Genomic DNA, 17,164 nt, shown 5'->3' with positions numbered 1-17,164 from the left:
AAACCAGGACTGGAAAAGCCAACTTCAGGTGACCAACACTGTTTTTTTGAGTTTACGCATTAGTCATCCTGGCGAGTTATGATAATTACAATTATGCTACAGAAAGTCCTTTACAACTTGTGTTACTGTAGTTTTCTTTCACCGCTGTAGACGAGATGCAAACATTGGATTTAGTGCTATTTATATTTTTAATTCAAAAATTAACTTTTTCTTATCTTACCTCAATTTCCTTTTATGAATTTTTATATATATTTTTTAATTTCAACTTTTTACCGAAGATTTGATGCAAAAAGCCTAGTTGTTTTGCGCCATAAAACACCAAACCAACCATCCAACCATTCCATCAGTGTGCTTCTGAATGCAAATGGTAAACTAACTTTCTAAATAAAAATTACAGCTATCATACAGCAGTAACGCAGAAAAAAATTAAAATTATATTGTTTTGTTTTTGTTTGTTTTTTAAATTTCGTCCAAAGCTGTTCGAGGGCTATGTGCGTTAGCCGCCCCTAATTTAGCAGTGTAAGACTAGAGGAAAAGAAGACAGTTATCACCACCAACGCGTGGGCTACTCTTTTACCAACGAATAGTGGGATTGGCCTTTACTTTATAACGCTCCCATAAAAGGGCGAGCATGTTTGGTGCGACGGGGATTCGAACCCGCGACCCTCGGATGATGAGTCGAACGCATTAACCCACCCGGCCAAAAATTATATTAAACGATTGTTTTACCTTAATTTACATACGTGTGTAAACAGTATCTTAATAAATAAATAAATCACTAATTTGTTGCGTGAAGTGTTTAAATATCTAAATATTTCAACAAATAATTTACTATTTACCAATTTGTTGAAAGAGTTCATTTAAGAAAGAATTTTCATATCAGATAGTTTTATAATTATTAATACAGTATGGTACTCACATTGTTTATTCAACCCTCAGTTTGAAAGCTTTGCAAAAACACTGATTTCTTATTGGGGTATACTGGTTGTGTAGGTTATGCATTGCAGCAGCAATTGGGAACTAAAAACGGTTGAGACAGACTTGTTTTCTTTGTTGTGTCATAAACATTACCAGCACTGCCAGAATGCAAATGTATAGCTATATATATTTATTTAGCGTAATATTCATATATAGAACCCTTATATTTACTGAGTTTGTTGTAATAATGTCTAGAACTTACAGGACTAACATGTTTAATGAACTTTGTGCTATGGTGTAATGGCTTGTATTTATGATTATGGTATTTCTGTATGTGGATTATATATGTCGTTTGTTGTTGGTTTTTTCAATAATTTTATTTTTGTGAGTTATGTCTAATTGGAATCAAACTTCATGTTAGGTTAATACTGAACTGCTTAACAGGTAGTTGCTGGCATGCTTAGCCTAACTTATGTAACTCCAATTCTAAAATATGTTTATATTTTGTTATAAGCTGTATTTTTAACATTGCAGATTGTTTGTTTTATTAGAGGGAGCTGCAAATCATAATGATGCCACTGAGATCAAGAAGTTTTATAATTTAGATTTAGAACACCCAGAAAATCCTAAATGATTTTACATAGTTTCTACTAAATTAGGGTAGACAAGAAATATAGGGTTTATTGATGTATCATAAAGGTTGGTCTTGTTCAGTGAAAGCGGGTTTTCTTAGGTTCTCCTATTTTCCACTCCCCCCACATTGAAAATCCCAGTTATTTGATCTGTAAATCCCAGCTATAGCATTTTTAGGCATTTGGATTTACAGATTCCTCCCAGATCCTGAAAAGACCTTATTTTGAATATTTTGTCATTATTGAACAGGTTATTTTCATCTACTCATCAACCATACCAGAAACTTTCCCTTTTTCACCTCATGCTACACCACACCTATCTTTTAAGATTTTCTATTTAGGACATCCAAAACTACTACTACATTATAATCAGTGTATGTAGTCTCTACACAAACCTTAACCTCTAGCAAAGTAAAGGAGGATAAGTCTATCTTCAGACACTCCATATGCTTTCTTCATGCTGACCAAATATTTAATGCCATTTTTTATTTGTACTCAGCTAAATTTCTGTTAAGTTACTTAAATTTGAGTAATGAGATAATAAGGTTTCCCTAACTGCTAGAGTGAATCAATCTGAGTTACTGTCTCACCCATGAAGCAATACAAGTACATTATTCTTCAAGTTAGTGCAGTTGGTATCATTTGTAAACGTACTTGACAAGTTGCACATTGTTAAAGTTTGTAAAAATATCAAGGATGAAATAACCTAATTTGTTATCATTTACATGGACTGGACTGAGAAAAAACTTCACTAGATAATAACACACCAGTGAAAAAAAAATTGTCAAAATGAAATATGTTTTACAAAAATACTTTGTGTTAATTTGCACATGTACATTAAGAAAGATAATCTTAATACAGTGTGACAAAACTGTCACTTGTCTTTCATTTTTCAATTTTTGTTATCAAATACTGAGGACCATTACGACAGTGTTTTCACAGACTTAGTTATCAAGCTCTGATGTTTGTTGCATTTACTGTTCCTCTTTTGTACCCTCTTGTAAGATTTAGCACTGACATTTAAGCTGTTTGTTCAGGTCTGACATATACAAGTGTTTGTAATTTTTATGTCATTTATTCAATTTATTTTGTGCATATAGTAATTGCAGTTTATGTATTTTTTTCTCATACTTGGTAATTGAATATCTATGAACATTGGGTATATCAATTAGTGTCACACAAATATTCATTTAATTGAAATATTATGATTAAATTGATTTATACCACAAAAAGAATCAAATAATCAACATTTAGTATTTCTGATTATTACCGTTTTTTTTTTTTTATTATTCCAACGCTCCAAGTAATTGAAGTATTGCAATTATGTTTTCTTATTATTTTAAGTCAGTTTGTTTGGCTTAATCAGTTAGTGTCATGATTCATGAAAATAACGAACTAATTAAAATTAGTTGTTATAATTATTGATCTTTTATATTATTCTCACTGTCCAAGTCTCACCTTGAAAAAATCTGTTAGTGGAGTGTAATCAATTAATGAATGATTAATCAATTATCAAATTAAACTTACTGTCCTTTATTTATCAGTCAGTTTCCCCAAGTATATGTTGTTGTTTTCTAATATGCTGATCTAAGTTCTTGGTCCACCTTGACTACTCAGCATCAGATAAACAGTTTCTGGTAATTTATCTTGAAAAAAAATCAAGACATTCTTACATGTCATTCCAATTTTTAGGTAAAGTTAACTTATTTTTGTAATTAGCCAATACTTTTTAGGCAAAGTATAATTTTCTCAGGGGACCTATTGAACTCTGATTCTAGATGTTTAGGGGAAAGCAAATTTTTGAAGCTCCATTATTGGTAAATCCAGAAATAAACTTAAAACATGTATGTGGCTATTCAAAACGTATGTAGCAGTTTTCTTAAAATATGAGCTTAATAATCAAAAACAAGTATCCACCCATCATTAGTAAAATATGTTTAATAAATTATAATAGCTTAAATAACTGTTCAAACAATGTTATGTAATTGATTTAGGTATAAAATAAAAACATTTTTGCAAACATATTATTTGAAACTTAGGTGCTGTGTTAACACAACAGTAGTTATACATACATTAAGCCTAGAGTAGATTTACAAGTTTATTTATTGGTGATTTATATGTGCATGACTGTTAAGAGAACTGAATTTAAGAAACATTAGAATTAGGATTTTCAATAATCTGGTATTTAAAACTAAAATCTCTTCAAGGCAATCTCAATAATTTGCAAATCCATCAAATAACTTGGAATGATAGTCACCAGTTATGTGACAATTCTGATTATGTGTGGTTACCAAAACTGTGGCTAGAGCTTTGAAGCCAGTTACTACTGTATTCTTTTTCCTTCTGGTTTGATGAGATGTAACTTTCTTTTTTTTATAATCTTTACAATAACTTCTAAACATAATTAATAATAGACATTTATTCTCACTGTTTGTCAGTACAATTTTTTTTTTCTTTGGTAAGCACTCTGTAACTTTCTCTTCAGATTTATCTGCTCTTTATATCAGGTCATCCCATAAGTAATGTCCAAAACTTTAATACAGAAAGTGCATCATCATCTCTGTCTTTGTAGAAGGCTTTAATAACTAAAATATCTAGTAGGACATGTATAAAAATGTTTAGACAAATAAAAGAAACTAACTCAACTCCACTTTTTCAGATCATTAATCAAATAAACTCTTATGAAGATGGATGTGTCTGATGAGCACATTAGGCATATACTGCTTTATGAGTTTAAAATATGCAATAGTGTAACAGAAAGTACACAAAACATTCAAGGTGTTTATGGTGTGGTGTTTCTAAATGAAAGAAAATGTCAAAGGTGGTTTCAGAAGTTCAGATCAGATGACTACAGCTTAAGTGATGTGCCACATTCAAGTTGTCATGTTGAGTTTAATGATGACTTGCTTCTAGCTGCACTAGATGAAGATTGTGCTGCAATTAGATTCTTACTTGGAAACACTCTTTGGAAGTAATTTTCCTAACATAATTAATTATGTTCTTACTTTGAAACAAAGAAACCTAAAATTCTAAACAAGTGAACTTTCAAGGTATCTTCAAAAAATAGCAATAAAAAATAAATAAAAAGGTAGACTATGTGAAAAGTATTTGGGTAAGACATTGTCCTTTTTTTTTCTGAAAACTTGTGACCCTTTGTCCAGTGAAACATTGTCCATATCCTAATCTTTGATCATTTGTTTTCCAAAATTTCTTATAGCTAAAACAGTTTAAATTCATCTCATTTTTACATTATCTTTTGTTTCATGTTTGTATGTTGTACCAGGTTAGCTTTGTCTATCAATAATTAGTGGATTTAATGAAAATTAAATCTATTATGTTTCACCATCCTACATCTGGTTTCTTTACTGTCATCTCTTTTCTAACATTAATATTTCTGTGGTTTTCAGATACAACCCAAAACTTGAATGTGTTCAAATACTTCACTGATCTTCTTTCATCATTATCCTGAAAGAGAATTGTGATCTATATTCCAAAGCACTTAAGATTTCAGTATCATTTGAAAAAAAATAACAACATTACAACATTGGTATGTAATTCTTTGAGCTAGCTTAAATCAGAATTCATATTTTTGTTTTACCCATCCATGGTTACATAAATCAACTGTAATTTCTTGTATTGTGAATTTTTAATGCCATATTATTTTTATTCATAACATTCATTTTTACAGAACATTATTTATATTGTTCAGTTTTGGTTTCAGATGTCTCTCAGAAACAAATATTTATGTCCTTTTGCCACATGCATGTTTATCTTCAGAGTAATTGTTTTATTCTTGAAATAATTTCTATTTCTATGTTTATATGTTGTGCTTTTAAGAAGTAGAAGCTTGTACATCATAGCAATACTTTATTCATTTAAAGAGGAGAAGCTTGTAGATCATAAGCATTTTTTTCATTTAAGAAGTAGAAGCTTGTAAGTCATAGAAATTATTTACTCACTTAAGAAATAGAAGCTTCTAAATCATAGGAATATTTCTTTCATTTAACAAGTGGAAGCTTGTAAATCATAAGAATGCCTTGTTCATTTAAGAAGAATAGAAGCTTGTAAATCATAGAAATACTTTATTTATTTAAGTAGTAGAAGCTTGTAACTCGTAGGAATACTTTATTTATTTACGAAGTAGAAGCTTGTAACTCATAGGAATACTTTATTCATTTAAAGAGTAGAAGCTTGTAAATTGTAAGAACACTTTATTGCTTTCTAAAGTAGAAGCTTGTAAATCATAGGAATACTTTATTCGTTTAAGTGAAAGCTTGTAAATTGTAGGAATAGTTTATTCATTTCACATAAATGAACAATACCTTCAGACACTTGGAAGCACAGGATGAGATTTAATTAATATATATTCTGTGAAAGTAAAATAAATACTTTTTTCTCATATTAAAGTGATCTGAAAGTAAAACAAATAGTGTGCTATGGATTTTTTTATATTATTTTTCTACACCTGAGTTTACTGATAAATTGTTCTTGTCTTATGGAAAAAAAACAGTTTATTGATAAGTGTACATAACTTTTGTTGTTGTTGTTGTTCTACAAAGACAATTTCTATTTCAGTGATCTATTAGCAGATGTCTTTAAAAGTACCAGGAAGTAGAAGTAGCTGGTATTGTAAATTATAACAGTAGCAAATCTAGTATAAATAAAAAAATGTTGTGTAACAACCTAATTAGTTTGATAGATGATTTTGTAGTTCATTGTGATAAGAGAAGTGCTGGAGAAGACACAGTTTATGATGTAGAATGCCATAAGATGGCCATGAAATGGAAAAACCAAAAATGTTGCATTTCACATTTGGTTTGTGGAATTATGTATTTTGGCAAAATCTAGTTATGTTCCAAAGTGAAATTTTAGATATTATTAGCCTGAAATTAAAGCTAATAAAATTCCTTAAATATGTAGAAAAACCTGGGGAGATTTTTGAAGGAAAACTTCAAGAACTTAAGCAGAAAAATCAGTCAGAGGTGAACATGCAGCCATAACGGTCAAAGCATTGAAGATAACCATATGCCATCTAATTTTCCTGCTGGTACAGCAGTAAGTCTATGCTAAAATCAGGGGTTCGATTCCCCTCGGTAGACTCATCATATATCACAATGTGGCTTTGCTATAAGAAAAGACATATGACATCTTGTTTGGAATTGTCAAGGTAAAAAAAGTGACACAATTACAGATTCTTATATTTTCTCGCAACAGAAAGTGTTTTGAATTATCATTGGTAAACTTTTTGCTAGTACGTTTATCAGCATTATACATTCAAACCAGGCAGTGAATAATCATGTTAAAGAAATGTCTAATTATAATGTTCTGAAAACACCCATTGTTTTGAAAAATAGTTAATCTTCAGATTATTGGCTTGTTTATCATCACATTTTGTACAGTTGGGATCCAAATATTGCATCTTATTAAGTAATTATATGTTTTTATCTGTTACATAATTGATATGGAAAGCTTACCAAAATATTTCTGGGTGAAATTTGCCTTCTGTGTTTGTTATATACGAAATAGAAAGCAAGTTAAGAATTTATTGTTCAACAAACTGTTGCTGAAATACCCAGTAGGAGTAGAAATATTTCACTTATTTCAACTTATTTATACAAAATGAATCCATTAATTGTGCATTCTGTATTAATGGCATAAAGGCTGTACGGTCTGTTTCAGTAGAGTGAAAATGGTGACTTTATATCAGAATAGACTCTGCATGGTTCATTAGGTGTTAATTGAAGCTAAAAATAAGGTTGTTAAAGCACAAATGCATCAGGAGAATAAAACAATTTCATCCCTTGGTTCAAACAAATGTTAGAGAACCTGCAATGTAGTACATGAAGCAACTATTTGTACTCTCTAACACTTTCCTCTACAGGTACTTGTAAATAGAAATGCACTGTGCAGGAGTTGTTAAACTAGAATCATTAAAGAAAAAACTACGACGTTTCAGTTAAGGGTCACAGGACAAATAATATTTGAACCAGTTTTTTTTCTTTGATGATTCTTGTTTAACAACTCCTGGGCTCAGGATCAAAGCTGAGAGATTTTGCTTGATAAGTGAATAATCTTTTAACTGAGTGAAAGAGTTAATCCAATAATTATCACTAATTGATAAGACACTTCTTTAAGATTAATACATACTACAGATGCAACCACTACAATTAGTAGATACACTTATGGTAATGCTTTTCTTTTATATTTTTCTATCTATTGTACATTAATAAATGTATTACAGTAAAGGACTTTTCATTTTATCCTTCCATACATTAACAATTGCTTCACATCTTAATAATCTCTGCCTGTGAATTCTGAATATTTTAAATGTATCATCATGCTCTCATATCTTCTTCAGGATATGTAGTTCATCATTTCTGAAGGCAAGATTTAGCTATGTTATTATGGAAGTGAACAGATCTTTAATATTCTCTCATTAATATAAAGGTAAGCATGATCTTCAGTTTCTTACAAGTCATTCAGGTTTCATATAATTTGATATATCATAATTTGCTTCTTTTATTTAAATATACTGAATAATTGTTTTATATTTTTGAATTAATTTAATGCCACTTTTTACATGTGACAGCAACAAAAACAGTAAACCAAGTGATTGTTTTAGTTATTGGTTCACTAATGTTCTTAACCAAATGAGAAATGTAACTTTATTTTGACCTGAAGAGTCGAAAGAGTTCCAAATAGTTACTATTACTTGTTATGTATTTTAATGAAAATAAATATTAAGTTATTGATCTCATCACGACATTCTAAGAAAAATAGTTATGTTTCTTAATGTCAAATCTATATGAAAATCTTGTTAAGTTTAATTATATCTGTGACACTTTTAGAGATCTACAATCTTAAAATTATACCATATTACAGCTTAAGCATACCAGCTTACGTATAGGTAAGGAACAACCTAGCCTGTTGCTGATGTCTACCTAGCTGGAGTGTACACCTTTGAAAGCATTGGATTTGGTAAACATTTAGCTGAATAATTAATACAGTTGCTAATTGCTCTTAATAACCTAGCTTTAAACCATGCAATCAGTTCATTTAGCAAAATTTAAAGCTACATTTTGTAGCATCTACTGGTGATTTTAACGAGTCCTAATTTTTAAGCCTATTTTCACTAAGTAATCTGAATGAATAATGTGATAATTTTTAGTTTGTTATATTACTACTTCTGTTATTTTTCTAAATCTTATAATGAAAATTAAAAAATATATAATTTGTATTGGTTTAATTCAAGCTCCCTATTAAAGATATAAAACTCAGGATTAAGTAACTATTCCACAAGTGTTACATGGTCAAAAAATGCCAGTATGAACTCTGCAGTACTAGTAATTAATAACAACTGTTTATCACTGACCTAATAACAATTATCATGTTACCATAGATTTAAGTGAGAAGGGCCTCAGAGTATTGATCATGTTCCACTGCCAAAAAATACATAAATGTGTTTATATGTACATGATTATAAGCAGACATGGACCAATTTTGGCAGGAAAATGAGGAATAATATTATATATATGTCTACAAAGTTTGTTTTTTGTTTTTTTTACTGTGTTATAGGACAAAAAGTTTATGAAGAAATTGGTACTTGCTACTTGTTGGACATAGCTCAAATGTGTACTAACTTCTGTCTGAATCCATTCAACTGTTTTTGAGAATTCTTGCTAACAAACACACATGGGTGAAAATGTAACCTGTCCACCTTTGGTGGTATAAATAATATATAGACAACAGTAAATCATGTAATATTTATCTTTTTTTGCTTTCACTAGGTAATGAAAGTAAGTAATTTTTGTTTCATATCTTACATGATTATACTGTTTGAATTAACTCAGTTCAAAACCATAATTAATAAAATAGAAATCACACTTTTTCCAATCATATTTGATCTTTCAGCTGGGGTTTACTGAAAGCAGTTTGTGATTACATTTGCACTCCTTCTGAAAGTGCACTTGAACAGTATACTTGTGGATACCAGAAGTGTACTAGAAGCTAACAGCTCTATGCATATTTACACTCCTATGAAAAGTGGGGCCTAATAGGCCCCAGAGCAACTAGAAAGGTTATTAATATTAGGCTAATAATTTTTTATTTAAATGAAATTGCCATTTAAATCCATTAATGAAATCCTAATAGGCCCCAGAGCAACTTGAAAGGTTATTAATATTAGGCTAATAATTTTTTATTTAAATGAAATTGCCATTTAAATCCATTAATGAATGGATTAACGAGATTCCCACTGTCCCTATCTACTATCTAGCGAAACCACAGCCAGGGGAACGGGCTTGGAGAAATCAGGACTAGAAACGTCTTTTCGTAGGAGTGTTTAAGAATGAAACTTTTCCTGTCATTGTTGATGAGTACTTTTGCTTATATATATTAATAAACCAAAATTAAAGAATTGTTTCTTTTGAACTGAAAAGATATGATGCTGATACTGAACTAAACTAAAAAATAAATACTGCATGAAGTATAAATACAAGATTAACATTAAACTAGACTACAAGTTTAAAACATTATTGGTTCTTTTCCACTGTTTTAATGTTAGCATTTCATTGTGGTGTAGGTGTATGTATGGAGAAACGTGTTCCATTTGTATCGAATAATTTAAATAACATGTTTAACTACTTGTTGTTAAGCAAAGAGCCACACAGTGTCTGCTAACCATGGATATTGAAACAAAGTTTTTAACCTTACAGGCTTTTAGACTTATAAACCATGGAAAGCAACACAATATGTAAGATTGAAAATTTTAAAACACTTTGTAAACACAACTAGTTATGCAATAGACATGTTAACATGCAAATACTCTTGTTTGAACTCTATATCTTAAATAAAAGACCACAACAGATGTAGGATCAGCTTATAAAGTGAACTAATTTAAAAAAGCTAAAGAAATTCATTTGACAAGTTTTTTTTTTACTATTTTATTACAACTTGTAGCTTTGAGAGTAAGGAAGAATACTTTTTAGAACAGGTACAAAATTTTGATCACTAGGGTGATCATTCTCAGATATACCACTTTTAATGATAAAGATGGTTTTATTATTTTCAGATTGCTACATTCAACATTCTCTCATGAACAGTTGTAAAGAATTGACATTAAGCCTTTTTGAAGTAGTGAAATTATCAGTACATTTTTTTGTGGAAAGTGTTCTAGATGTGTATTAATGTTCACTTGTAATTTTCTTTGTTACAACACTTTATGAGAGACCAAATGAGGATAATTTGTGGATTATGTGAAGATCTTCATATATTCATACTAATTAACAGGTTCGGCAAGGCCAGGTGGTTAAGGCACTCGACTCTAATCCAAGGGTCGCAGGTTCAAATACCCTATCACACCAAACATGAGGGCATTATAATGTGACGGTCAATCCCACTATTCGTTGGTAAAAGAGTAGCTCAAGAGTTGGCAGTGGGTGGTTATGACTAAATGCCTTCCCTCTAGGTTTACACTGCTAAATTATGGACGGCTTGTGCAGATAGCCTTCGAGTAGCTTTGCGTGAAATTCAAATCAAACAAACAAACAAAATTAACAATTACAGCAAAAGGTGAAAGGTATTTAATCACTGAAAGAAATACCATGAATATTTTGTCACTTTTCTACTCTGAATCAAATACATTAAGTTGATTATTTTAGTACAAGATACATTTAATTAAATTAATTCATAAATTAGTTTTGGAGGAAACATTTAACAAACTTCAATTTTCATAACTCTGAGACTTCAAGATAATAGTAATTTGTTGACATTTATAGCACTGATGCCATTTTTTAAGTGCCATATTTTAAAATGCTTACTAGAATAGTCTTTGAAAACATATTATGTAAATATGTGCTCATACAACTAATATTAATTGTACCAATTATATTGTTACAGGATGATACTTAATATTTTTGTATTATATTAAATATATTAAGTCAAATGGATGTTATTTTGCAGTGAACCTTTAAAGATTTTTTTTTAAATATTATCTCAGTATATTTAAGCAAGGCTATCTAGCAAATAACAAAGATTAGCTAATTAACCTTTTCTTGTGTATTAGATTTTTCTAATTTTGTGCAATTTTTGTTTTGCTTGCCCATAACTTTGAGGCTCCCACTTAAACTTGGTGTTTCCACATGCTTTTGCTGTGCTGTAGCATGCAAATGAGCATGTAACAACTCTCCAACATTAGAAGTTTGACTCACCCTTCTAGTGCAGCTGACTCCCTCTGTACTGATTGGTCAAACATCACTTTTCAATTTAGCATGTACTCAGATGTGTATTCTTTTGCTTATGCCAGTGGTTATTACTCTTCTTTCTGACAGCTTCTTTATTTCTGTTTGTCTTTTTCCTAGTTTGTGAGAGTGTTTTGGTTGTTTTCTTTTTTCCACGTTATGAACTCACAAGTTACTTTTGTTACTACTTCATCAAGCATTGATCTGCTGGATCTTATTCAGACTAGACAAACTATAACTATGGCATCATGTGTCAGGAGCTGGAATCCAATGTGTGGCCTGATCTGTCTTCTATTCTGGGGACAGGTATTCCTTTACTTGTGAATCCACTGCATGAAAATGATCATTTCAAAAGCCTTTTTCTTCCACCTGCTTTAGCTGCACATTCTCAATCCACTACCATAGATCTACTTCATCCAACTTGGATACAGTTTGTTACCTTTCATGCCTTTTTCCTGTTCTCATGATGCTTCCCCTTTCCTGCTGCATTTTGACCTTGCCATTGCATATTTTGTTTGCTCCCCTTCTTCTAATATTCAAGTCCATGCTGAACAGATTCTCTCACCTTTATCTTGGAACCAGCATGACTTGTCCTTCTCATTTGCCAGACACATGCCTACCAATGGGCTGAGTTTTCTTTTCTTGACTCTTTAGAATTTGGAGTGTGTTATTTGAACATGGGCTCAGATACTTTCTCTTCTTTCCACCTTTCCCATCTCAATTCTCTCATCTTTATTTCACTCTTACTACTATACTACATTATCTCTCCTCATCTACCTACTTTCCAAGGTTATCCACCATTCACCAGAGGGATTTTTGTCAGATTCTCATTCTTTCATTCTTTGCCTTTTCTTTATTGGCACACATATCTTATTCTGCTTTACCTCTTTATATGTAGTTGCTTTGCTGTTGGCACTTATAAGGCAGAGATGGCTTACTTTCTCAGACATGATTATATGCCTATCTCTGCAACTTTAGTTTGTCTCTTTTCCCTTGCCAGCATTCCTCCATTTATTCTCTGGTTTTCTCTTCTCTCTCTGTTCCACATTCTTGTATTATTACTCTCGCCATTACCTTTAGTGCCATCAATATTGACGGTGTCTTCCCCTTGGGTCCAAGCAGGGTAGGGGCATATTTGGCTTGGTTTTCAAAACTTTAAGAACTGTTTGCAACCAATTGTTTGGTTCTTTAGGTGTTATCAGAGGGTTGATACTTTGTTTTTCTTCCTCTCCTCCTTTGTCTCACATTCCCTCCACTTTTCCTCCTCCACAGAATTTGATTTGCTGCCAGCATAAGTCTGAAGTGTTGTTGTATCTCTTGGAAAAATGTACTTTAAAATTTTTTTTTTTCCTTTTCCAGGTTGTTATTCCCATCTGTTTGTCTTCCGAAGAAAAAGGAATTGGTATCCAGACATCAATTTCTCACATTTCATATGCTTTATTGACTTCCATCATTTTACACTGGAGTCCTTTCACATCTTCAGGGGTAATTTTTGCTCCATGTCTTTTGATGACCAAGGTCAACGTCTTGGATATTTACCTTCCCATTCCTATTTCAGCGACTTTCAGGTATTACCTTCAGTTTGTTTATTGAAATCAGGTGGTTCAGTTCTGCACTGTCCTCTTTGTTCTACATTTTTCTTTTTACTTTTGCTTATAATATCCATGCCTTGAGACTATGGTTTCATTATTACTTGAAAACTGGCTTGTTTTGGCTCTGTACCAATAGGTGTTCTGTGGTTCTATGTTTCTCCTCCTTCATGAGTGGATATTTATTATCTCAGTCATTTATAGTTTTTTTCAATTATTTTATATTCCAGTTGAAATGCTCTTGCTGGGCACTCCCCTTCTAGCTGTTCTTGCTCTATATTTCAACACTAAACTCACATTGTTCTGGTCCCCTGTTCCTCATCCTGCAGCTCTCACTGTTGATACATTCAGTTAGGATTGGTCCAATGTTGTTTTTTTTATTCCTACCATCCTATTAATCTTCTCTTTAATATGTTTCATTTTTTTGGACCACTCTGTATTGCACCCTTCTAATTGCTCCATATTAGCTGGCTCAGCTATAGTATTCTTTATTAAGCCTCTTTCTCTGCCTCTGTCATGACTTATAGTTCTTCAACTTCATTCCTCCCACTCACAGCCAGTGGTATCTGAACTTTGTGTTCAGTCACGGGTTTTGTCCAGTATTTTTCAAAATGTTCCAGACTCTCTTTTAACACATATAATTACTTATTTTGTTCTGTTTGTTTTTTCTCCTCTCTTGTCTATCAGTGAAATTGGAGAATTTTCCATAGTTGGTCTCTGTGTCACGGCTTTTCCTTCTCCTGGCCTTCTGTCTGTCCCTTATCTCTTGTAACTTTTCATTTGGGTGTTTGACTAAGACTTGTTGATTTTCAAAATTGTTGTATACAGGGTGGCAATTCTGAAAAACTCTTAAATTTTCCCATTTTTGTTGTCAAGTCTTCCTGTAATCTGCTCTTTCTCTCATCTTTCATTTTCTCAACTCTTTCATCTATCTTATCCTGTTGTCCTTGCTGGTTAGAACCTAAGAGGTTCTCCATACCATCATCCTTCCTCTGGTTGAGCCTTTTAACCTCTTCTTTGCTTAAGACCTATTTCTTGCTCCTTTTTGCATGTTTTCATAGGAAATGTGACGTGCATGCTATTGATGCTTTCTGTGTTCTCTGCCATCATTTTTATATACTTCTTTGACCCTTAAACAGTGGGAATGTTGTAGGTTTTAGCATCAATTGATGGTGGCCACCATTTAAGGTTTCACCTGATTGTACCTTTCTCCTCAAGTTGTCTCACTAGATATCTTCTTTGCTAAACAAGGTTCAATCCAGACTGCATCTATTCCTGAATTATTATAGGTGAACCAGTGTCAGGATGGCTGCTTTTCCATTTAGTCATGGTTTCATGGTTGAATCAACTGGTACTGACAGTTACCCATTATATTGTATTAACCTGTTCAGTGTCGTAGACGAGATAACTCATCCAAGCCGATTAGTAACACAGTGCCATGGACGAGTTGTTGTTTCATGTTTTGTACACATTTCTTCATTTTGTGTAGTACTATAAGTTTGGCGTAGAGAAAAAATAGTATTTGTTGCTTATTTCCTTTGTTTTAAAAATTACTCAATTTTGCTGAAACAAAACAGGAATAGGAGCTGCTGTAGCAGCTGAAATACTTGGCAGTCAACAGGTTAAGATGTTGTGTCCTTTTCAGCTCCACAACATGCATTTACCCACCTTCTGAAGTCAAATGGAATATGGGAGTCCTTACCACTCACCAGTTCCCAGCTTTTGGTGCATCTTTCCTTACCTAATTTGAAAATGATATTTGAACAATTCATATAGAAAGGGTGTGTGTTTTTCTTATAGCAAAACCACACTGAGCCATCTGCTGAGCCCACCAAGGGGAATTGAACCCCTGAGCTTGGCATTGTAAATCCATAGACTTACTGCCGTACTAGCAGGAGGCAACATAAAGGGGGTCATCTTCACTAGAAAAAGTATCTCACACTTCTCTTGATGGAGAGCTGTTGCAAAATAATTTGCAATCTACAAAACAGCAATAGTACAGTGAAACATAAGTTTAGGTGAGAGCCTCAATGCTAGTGGCAAGAGGAAAACATTGAACATGCAGAGAGCAGCACAAAATCAGTAAGAGTTAATATATAAGTAGAGATATCATGTCAGAAATATCTTTTCAGTTTTGGTCCTTACCTACTTATTGTAATAAATCAGTGTGGTAGATTATCAATTGTTACTAATTCTCCTAACCCTAGATTTGTATATTGGTTTAAAACACACAGTTGAGTTTCTTATTGTACTAAAAGCTGGCATAAAAGTTATTAACTTGCTTATACTTTGGTTAAATCCCAATTTTCTTAAACTTACTAGAACATTTATTAGTCTGTACTGTATGATAAAGTGATATATCAGTTCCATAATGCAACATTTGTTTTTACAGATGGTCAGTGTCAGAATCACAAGCCAACATATGACAGTAAGGAGTTCTTTTATTATTTATGTCAACTAAGTAAATGATGCAGTTTTGTGTTCTACAAATTGTTTGGCATGGCTTCTTAAATATTTAAAATATTCCCAACTTGAGCAGGTTAATGCATCATTTTTTACCTTTGCTTGTTAGCTCAATTTTTACCTAGTATTTTTAAATCTATCAGTGTTTAAGTCATTTTCCTAACTTTTTGAGTATGAGTATAATTTTAATCAGCAAAAACTTGAAGTGTTGTGGAAGAAAACAATTTTGATGAATTGTTGGAAATGTTTCAGGAGACAACTTTTAGTATGACACCTGGGATTTGAAAGGTTGTATTGCAAGAATAGATTAAGATCTCTGCAGTTTTTACAGAGTTAGAGTCATCTTCAGAATAGACAATTTTATTTTTTTATCAGGGTAGTTGGTCATTGGAGTAGCTGGCCTTCAAGTGTAATTTAAAGAGTGTTTAAGAAAAAGCTTGAAAACTATTTCAGTAAGGTCTGGGTTTGAGTTTTTTTAGTATTTGAGCACACAGGACAGCCTAAATAGACCTGAAGGTCCCTTGCTGTCCTTTAATGTTATGTAAATGTTCATAAGAGTTAACATTTGTATGCATTTAATATTTTAATGTTTCAGCATATTTTTTTTCAACATCTAAACAAACTAATGCAACTTTATATCATAATATGGTTTTGATCTATTGATTTATAAAAATATACAGATGGATGTAGATATACAAACACAACCAATAATTATTCTTAGTGTGATAACTGAAGTTAATTAAACAATATTTACATAAGGAAGAAATTGAAAAAAAGTCTTAATTTCTCTGTTAAATTATGTGTAATAGATAGACTTGTTTACAGTAGATAAATGCATCAATATGGCATATAATGAAAATATAAATTCTTATATGAATAAAAATTAGTTTTTCATAACAATAATGCTAACATACATGAAACTCTTCAAAATTTCCATATTTCAAGTAATTTCATTTCACCAAAGCTTAAGCCAAATATTCTTGATAGTTTAGTGTTACAGTTGTAAGTAATTATTTTCTGTGTACTAACTCAGAATATTTTATTAAATGGCTTGTATATATGAAGGATAACAGAGTATACTAATACCATAAAATATGAGGAAGTATGCAATGTAGTAGTTAATTTGGTTGATATAAGTTATACATTTTGTTCATGAAACTTTGCAGTATTTCAAAATGGTCATGTAATTTTGCCTGCTTTTTTTTTTTTGGTTTTGCATTAAGAAAATAAGAACAAAATCAGTTTGTGGCTGTAGCTATACGTAATATTTTACTAATACTGAAAAAATGTAGCTTTTATAAAACCTTACTGACTTGTAGTTCAT

At 31.6% G+C, this 17,164-nt stretch overlaps 1 long non-coding RNA gene across 38 annotated transcripts in view; it reads left to right on the top strand.

Moving 5' to 3' along the window:
- Nucleotides 1–876: 876 nt before the first annotated feature.
- The window catches only part of LOC143226145 (uncharacterized), a 35,748-nt gene continuing 19,460 nt past the window's right edge, over nucleotides 877–17,164 (top strand). For 5 of the 38 annotated variants that reach the window (XR_013014387.1, XR_013014370.1, XR_013014374.1 and 2 more), the window contains exons 1-6: nucleotides 942–1,092; nucleotides 4,958–5,097; nucleotides 6,471–6,717; nucleotides 7,909–7,997; nucleotides 8,433–8,528; nucleotides 15,770–15,805. This is a non-coding gene — a long non-coding RNA (uncharacterized LOC143226145). The other 33 variants (XR_013014361.1, XR_013014366.1, XR_013014369.1 and 30 more) reach the window with 26 other exon arrangements.

This window comes from Tachypleus tridentatus, chromosome 9 (genome assembly GCF_004210375.1).
Source record: "Tachypleus tridentatus isolate NWPU-2018 chromosome 9, ASM421037v1, whole genome shotgun sequence".
NCBI lineage: Eukaryota > Metazoa > Arthropoda > Merostomata > Xiphosura > Limulidae > Tachypleus > Tachypleus tridentatus.
This window is presented reverse-complemented; position numbering and strand designations above follow the sequence as displayed.